This window comes from Ranitomeya variabilis, chromosome 2, assembly GCF_051348905.1.
Source record: "Ranitomeya variabilis isolate aRanVar5 chromosome 2, aRanVar5.hap1, whole genome shotgun sequence".
In the NCBI taxonomy this organism is placed as follows: domain Eukaryota; kingdom Metazoa; phylum Chordata; class Amphibia; order Anura; family Dendrobatidae; genus Ranitomeya; species Ranitomeya variabilis.
The window spans coordinates 479,604,315-479,612,493 of NC_135233.1; positions in this window are offsets into that span (position 1 = coordinate 479,604,315).

Here is an 8,179-nt window from a genome sequence, read left to right on the forward strand (position 1 = left end):
ACTAAGCGCGGCCCTGCGCTTAGTAACCCGATGTTTACCCTGGTTACCAGTGTAAAACATCGCTGGTATCGTTGCTTTTGGTGTCAAACACGACGATACACGCCGGTCTGACGACCAAATAAAGTTCTGAACTTTGTTCAACGACCAGCGATATCACAGCAGGATCCTGATCGCTGCTGCGTGTCAAACTAAACTATATCGCTAGCCAGGACGCTGCAACGTCACGGATCACTAGCGATATCATTTAGTGTGACGGTACCTTAACACTTATGTACTAAATAGGGCAGACTCTGGGCTGCACCTATGAAACAGAAATATATTATTAGAGAAGTTTTGGGACTCATCTCTTAGCTTTAAGCATTGAATTAAAGTTTTTCATTCAGTTCCATTGCCACAGATGTTCAAAATACAACCCCCTCACCGTGCCGTCTTCCTTTACTAAACCTTTGTCAATTAAAGGCTCATTCTAACAAGCTCACTTTTACCAGGGTGGTTCTTTAACCCTTTTCTGCCATCAGACATACTATTCCCTCCATTTGACCTGGGCCTTAATTCCCATGGACGGAATTGTACGACATTACCAATCGGCCACGCACACGGGGCCAGGAGTGGTCACGGACCTCTCCCGGCACTTTAATTCCCAGAATGCTGCAATCAATCGCAGCATTCTGGAGCTGGCACAGGGGCTGACAGCCCCTCTGCCTTTGGATCGGAGACCACGTGGCATGACGCGGGGTCCCGATCCCTGCCATGGAGACGCGATGTCATCATGACGACATTCGGGTCTCCAGAGCTGAGAAACTTCCTGTCATCGGTGCATGTCAGGAAGTCTCTCAGGTTAGTATACAGAAACTGCAGCGCTGACAGCTTCTATAGCATGCAGATCTGCATGTTATAGCAGCCATCAGCATGCAAAAAATGATTGTCCCATAGTGGGACACAGTGTAAAAGTTAGAATGAATTAAAAAAACTGTTTTTAAAATAATTGTAAAAATATTTTAAAAAATAATAATAAAAAATCAATATTTATTCTATCAATAAATAAATATTTGAGTGAAAAAAAATCTAAATAATAAAAGTGCACATATTTGGTATTCCCCCGTCCATGATGACCCACCCTATAAAACTGTCCCACTGGTTAACACCTTTAGTGAACACCATAAAAAAAACAAGGCAAAAAACAATGCTTTATCATCATACTGCTGAACAAAAAGTATAATAACATGCGATCAAAAAGACATACCGTATATACTCGACTATAAGCCGAGATTTTCAGCCCAAATTTTGGGGCTGAAAGTGCCCCTCTCGGCTTATACTCGAGTCACGGTTGGCGGCAGGGTCGGTGGGTGAAGGGGAGAGAGGTCTGTCGCATACTCACCTGCTTCCGGTGCTCCTGGCGCTGTCCCTGCCTATCCCACGGTCTTCGGGTGCCACAGCTCTTCCCCAGTTCAGCGGTCACGTGGGACCGCTCATTAAAGTTATGAATATGGACTCCACTCCCATAGGGGTGGAGCCGCATATTCATAACTGTAATGAGCGGTGCCAGTGACCGCTGACAGAGGAAGAGGCTGCAGTGCCCAGAGACCATCTGTCCGGGATAAGGAGCCAGGGACGCCGGGAGCAGGTAAGTATGTCATATTTACCTGTCCGCGTTCCACACGCCGGGCACCGCTCAGTCTTTCCGTCCCCTTGCTCTGACTGTTCAGGTCAGAGGGCGCGATGACGTACTAGTGTGCGCGCCGCCCTCTGCCTGAACAGTCAGTGCGGAGAGACGGGACGCTGAGGAGCAGCGGGCAGCAACTAGAGGTGAGTATGTCATTTTTTTTTTTATTGCACCAGCAGTAGCAGCATTGTATATGGGGCACAGCTTTATATGGAGCATTGTTGTGAATCCGCTTTTTGGGCTCCCCTGGTGGTTGCTGGTGGTACTGGTGACTTGTGTGTGTTTTGCTGTCTCAGTTCACCTGCTCCCATCAGTGTTTGGGAGCTTCCTATTTAGCCTTGCTCTCCAGTCATTTCCTTGCCGGTCATCATTGTAACCAGAGCCTTCGGTTGCATGTTCCTGCTACTAGTCTGCTGATCAGCTAAGTGGACTTTGTCCTTTTGTTTTGTATCTTTTGTCCAGTTTGCAGTTTTTGTTATTCTCTGTAGCTGGAAGCTCTTGCGGGCTGAAATTGCCACTCCTGTGTCATGAGTTGACACAGGAGTCTTAAAGTAATTTCAGGATGGTTTTTTGAAAGGGTTTTCAGTTGACCGTGAAGTCCTCTTTTGTATCCTTCTGCTATCTAGTAAGTGGACCTCTCTTTGCTAAATCTACTTTCATACTGTGTATGTCTTTTCCTCTTAACTCACCGTTATTACATGTGGGGGGCTGCTATCATCTTTTGGGGTATTTCCCTAGAGGTAAGCCAGGTCTGTTCCTTCCTCTACCAGGCGTAGTTAGTCCTCCGGCTGGCGCGCGGCATCTAGGAAGTCGTAGGTATGCTCCCTGGCTACTATTAGTTGTGTGGTAGATTTAGCTCACGGTCAGCTCGAGATTCCATCACCCAGAGCTCGTCCGTTATTTTCGTGTTCTGATGTTTCCCTGCCATTGGGAATCATGACAGTATGACCGGCCTATGTTAAAGTTATTGGCAGAAGAAAGGAGAGAAAAAAGAAGTCTGTAGATTTTTTTTTTTTTTTACCCCTATGCTTGCTCCATAGTTGGATCAGTTGTATTTCAGCTCTAATTACAGCCTTTGCCTTTCTCTCCTTCTAATCCTTGAATGGCTCTGATCTCACCTGTTTAAAGATGGACCCTCAGAGTTTGGCTGTAGGTTTAAATAATCTTGCTACCAAGGTTCAAAATTTGCAAGATTTTGTTATACATACTCCGATGTCTGAACCTAAAATTCCTACACCAGAGGTGTTTTCCGGAGATAGATCTCGGTTCCTGAATTTCAAATATAATTGTAAATTGTTCCTTTCTCTCAGACCTCACTCCTCTGGAGATCCTGTCCAGCAGGTTAAGATTGTAATCTCTTTGCTGCGAGGTGACCCTCAAAATTGGGCATTTTCATTGACACCAGGGGATCCTGCGTTGCTCAATGTGGATGCGTTTTTTCTGGCTTTAGGGTTGCTTTATGAGGAACCTAATTTGGAGATTCAAGCTGAAAAAGCTTTGATAGCCCTATCTCAAGGGCAAGATGAAGCTGAGATATACTGCCAAAAATTTCGTAGATGGTCTGTGCTTACTCAGTGGAATGAGTGCGCCCTAGCGGCAAATTTCAGAGAGGGCCTTTCTGATGCCGTTAAAGATGTTATGGTCGGGTTCCCTGCACCCACAGGTCTGAATGAGTCCATGACAATGGCTATTCAGATTGATCGGCGTTTGCGGGAGCGCAAACCCGTGCACCATTTGGCTGTATCTTCTGAAGAGACGCCAGAGAAAATGCAATGTGACAGAATTCTGTCCAGAAGCGAGCGGCAGAATTATAGGCGTAAAAATGGGTTATGCTTCTATTGTGGTGATTCTGCTCATGTTATATCAGCATGCTCTAAACGTACAAGGAAGGTTGACAAGTCTATTTCAATTGGCACTTTACAGTCTAAATTTATTCTGTCTGTAACCTTGATTTGTTCATTATCAGTTATTACCGTGGATGCCTATGTGGACTCTGGCGCCGCTCTGAGTCTTATGGATTGGTCCTTTGCCAGGCGCTGTGGGTTTGATTTAGAGCCTCTGGAAGTCCCTATACCTCTGAAGGGTATTGATTCTACGCCTTTGGCTTGTAATAAACCACAATTCTGGACGCAAGTGACTATGCGTATGACTCCAGACCATCAGGAGGTGATTCGCTTCCTTGTGTTGTACAATTTGCATGATGTTTTGGTGCTTGGATTACCATGGTTACAATCTCATAACCCAGTCCTTGACTGGAAAACAATGTCTGTGTTAAGCTGGGGATGTCGGGGGGCTCATGGGGACATACCTTTGGTTTCCATTTCATCATCTATTCCCTCTGAGATTCCGGCATTTTTGTCTGATTATCGTGATATTTTTGAGGAGCCAAAAATTGGTTCACTCCCTCCCCACAGAGATTGTGATTGCGCCATAGATCTGATTCCTGGCAGTACATTTCCAAAGGGTCGTTTGTTTAACTTATCTGTACCTGAACATGCTGCTATGCGAGAGTATATTAAGGAGTCCCTGGAAAAGGGACACATTCGTCCTTCTTCATCTCCTTTAGGAGCTGGTTTTTTCTTTGTATCTAAAAAGGATGGCTCTCTGAGGCCTTGTATTGATTATCGACTCCTGAATAAAATTACAGTCAAATATCAGTATCCGTTGCCTTTGCTGACTGATTTGTTTGCTCGCATAAGGGGGGCTAAGTGGTTCTCTAAGATTGATCTTCGTGGGGCGTATAATTTGGTGCGAATTAAGCAGGGGGATGAGTGGAAAACCGCATTTAATACGCCTGAGGGCCATTTTGAGTATTTAGTAATGCCTTTCGGCCTTTCTAATGCACCTTCAGTCTTTCAGTCCTTAATGCATGATATTTTCCGTGAATATTTGGATAAATTTATGATTGTGTATTTGGATGATATTTTGATTTTTTCTGATGACTGGGAGTCTCATGTTCAACAGGTCAGGAGGGTTTTTCAGGTTTTGCGGGAGAATTCTTTGTGTGTAAAGGGTTCAAAGTGTGTTTTTGGGGTTCAAAAGATTTCCTTTTTGGGGTACATTTTTTCCCCTTCTTCTGTTGAGATGGACCCTGTCAAGGTTCGGGCTATTTGTGACTGGACGCAGCCTACTTCTCTTAAGAGTCTTCAGAAATTCTTGGGCTTTGCTAATTTTTATCGTCGATTTATAACTGGTTTTTCTGGCGTTGCTAAACCTCTGACGGATTTGACCAAAAAGGGTGCTGATGTTGCCAATTGGTCCCCTGCTGCTGTGGAGGCCTTTCGGGAGCTTAAGCGCCGCTTTTTGTCTGCCCCTGTGTTGCGCCAGCCTGATGTTTCTCTTCCATTTCAGGTTGAGGTCGATGCTTCCGAGATCGGAGCGGGGGCGGTTTTGTCGCAGAAAAGTTCCGACTGCTCAGTGATGAGACCTTGTGCGTTCTTTTCTCGAAAATTTTCGGCCGCCGAGCGAAACTATGATGTTGGTAATCGGGAGCTTTTGGCCATGAAGTGGGCATTTGAGGAGTGGCGTCATTGGCTTGAGGGTGCCAGACATCAGGTGGTGGTTTTGACGGATCACAAGAATCTGATTTATCTAGAGCCTGCCAGGCGCCTGAATCCTAGACAGGCACGATGGTCGTTTTTTTCTCGGTTTGATTTTGTGGTTTCATACTTACCGGGTTCTAAAAATGTTAAGGCAGATGCTCTTTCTAGGAGTTTTGAGCCTGACTCTCCTGGGGATTCTGAACCTGCTGGTGTCCTTAAGGATGGGGTGGTTTTGTCTGCTGTCTCCCCAGATCTGCGACGTGCTTTGCAAGAATTTCAGGCGGATAGACCTGATCGTTGTCCGCCTGGTAGACTGTTTGTTCCTGATGATTGGACCAGTAGAGTCATCTCGGAAGTTCATTCTTCTTCGCTGGCAGGTCATCCTGGAATTTTTGGTACCAGAGATTTGGTGGCTAGATCCTTCTGGTGGCCTTCCCTGTCTCGGGATGTGCGTGTTTTTGTGCAGTCTTGTGATGTGTGTGCTCGGGCCAAGCCTTGTTGTTCTAGGGCTAGTGGGTTATTGTTGCCCTTGCCTCTTCCGAAGAGGCCTTGGACGCACATCTCTATGGACTTTATTTCTGATCTCCCTGTTTCTCAGAAGATGTCTGTCATCTGGGTGGTGTGTGACCGTTTTTCTAAAATGGTTCATTTGGTACCATTGCCTAAGTTGCCTTCCTCGTCTGAGTTGGTCCCTCTATTTTTTCAAAATGTGGTTCGCTTGCATGGTATTCCGGAAAACATCGTTTCTGACAGGGGAACCCAGTTCGTGTCTAGATTTTGGCGGGCATTCTGTGCCAGGTTGGGCATTGATTTGTCTTTTTTGTCTGCATTCCATCCTCAGACTAATGGCCAGACGGAGCGAACTAATCAAACCTTGGAGACTTATTTGAGGTGTTTTGTGTCTGCTGATCAGGATGACTGGGTTGCCTTTTTGCCGTTGGCAGAATTTGCTCTTAATAATCGGGCTAGTTCTGCCACTTTGGTTTCTCCTTTCTTTTGCAATTCAGGGTTTCATCCTCGTTTTTCATCTGGTCAGGTGGAATCTTCGGATTGTCCTGGAGTGGATGCGGTGGTGGATCGGTTGCATCAGATTTGGGGACAAGTGGTGGACAATTTGAAGTTGTCCCAGGAGAGGACTCAGCAGTTTGCTAACCGCCGTCGTCGTGTTGGTCCTCGCCTTCGTGTTGGGGACTTGGTGTGGTTGTCTTCCCGTTTTGTCCCTATGAGGGTTTCTTCTCCTAAGTTTAAGCCTCGGTTCATCGGTCCTTATAGGATTTTGGAGATACTTAACCCTGTGTCCTTTCGTTTGGACCTCCCGGCATCTTTCGCTATCCATAATGTATTCCATCGGTCGTTGTTGCGGAGATATGAGGTACCGGTGGTTCCTTCTACTGAACCTCCTGCTCCTGTGCTGGTGGAGGGTGAATTGGAGTACGTTGTAGAGAAGATCTTGTATTCCCGTATTTCCAGACGGAGACTTCAATATCTGGTTAAATGGAAGGGCTATGGTCAGGAAGATAATTCTTGGGTAACTGCCTCTGATGTTCATGCCTCGGATTTGGTTTGTGCCTTTCATAGGGCTCATCCAGATCGCCCTGGCGGTTCTCGTGAGGGTTCGGTGCCCCCTCCTTAAGGGGGGGGGTACTGTTGTGAATCCGCTTTTTGGGCTCCCCTGGTGGTTGCTGGTGGTACTGGTGACTTGTGTGTGTTTTGCTGTCTCAGTTCACCTGCTCCCATCAGTGTTTGGGAGTTTCCTATTTAGCCTTGCTCTCCAGTCATTTCCTTGCCGGTCATCATTGTAACCAGAGCCTTTGGTTGCATGTTCCTGCTACTAGTCTGCTGATCAGCTAAGTGGACTTTGTCCTTTTGTTTTGTATCTTTTGTCCAGTTTGCAGTTTTTGTTATTCTCTGTAGCTGGAAGCTCTTGCGGGCTGAAATTGCCACTCCTGTGTCATGAGTTGACACAGGAGTCTTAAAGTAATTTCAGGATGGTTTTTTGAAAGGGTTTTCAGTTGACCGTGAAGTCCTCTTTTGTATCCTTCTGCTATCTAGTAAGTGGACCTCTCTTTGCTAAATCTACTTTCATACTGTGTATGTCTTTTCCTCTTAACTCACCGTTATTACATGTGGGGGGCTGCTATCATCTTTTGGGGTATTTCCCTAGAGGTAAGCCAGGTCTGTTCCTTCCTCTACCAGGCGTAGTTAGTCCTCCGGCTGGCGCGCGGCATCTAGGAAGTCGTAGGTATGCTCCCTGGCTACTATTAGTTGTGTGGTAGATTTAGCTCACGGTCAGCTCGAGATTCCATCACCCAGAGCTCGTCCGTTATTTTTGTGTTCTGATGTTTCCCTGCCATTGGGAATCATGACAGAGCATCTTATGGGGCAATAATGAATGGTACAGAGCCTTATATATGGGGCACAGCTTTATATGGAGCATCTTATGGGGCAATAACGCTTGTGCAGCACTATAATGGGGCAAGTAACTGCACGAAGCATCTTATGGGGCCATACTGCTTGTGCAGCACTATAATGGGGCAAGTGACTGCACGAAGCATCTTATGGGGCCATAACGCTTGTGCAGCACTATAATGGGGCAAGTGACTGCACCGAGCATCTTATGGGGCCATAACGCTTGTGCAGCATTATATGGGGCAAGTGACTGTACGGAGCATCTTATGGGGCCATAACGCTTGTGCAGCACTATATGGGGCAAGTGTCTGTATGGAGCATCTTATGGGGCCATAACGTTTGTTCAGCACTATATGGGGCAAATATCTCTATGGAGCATCTTATGGGGCCATAATTACCCTTTATGCAGGATTATATGGGGCATATTTTAATATGGAGCATCTAATGGGGCCCATCAAACTGTATGGAGCATTATATGGGGCTCCTGATTCAATATGGATATTCAAAAACACAACCTACTGATGTCTCAATTAATTTTACTGTTATTGGTATCTATTTTTACTTT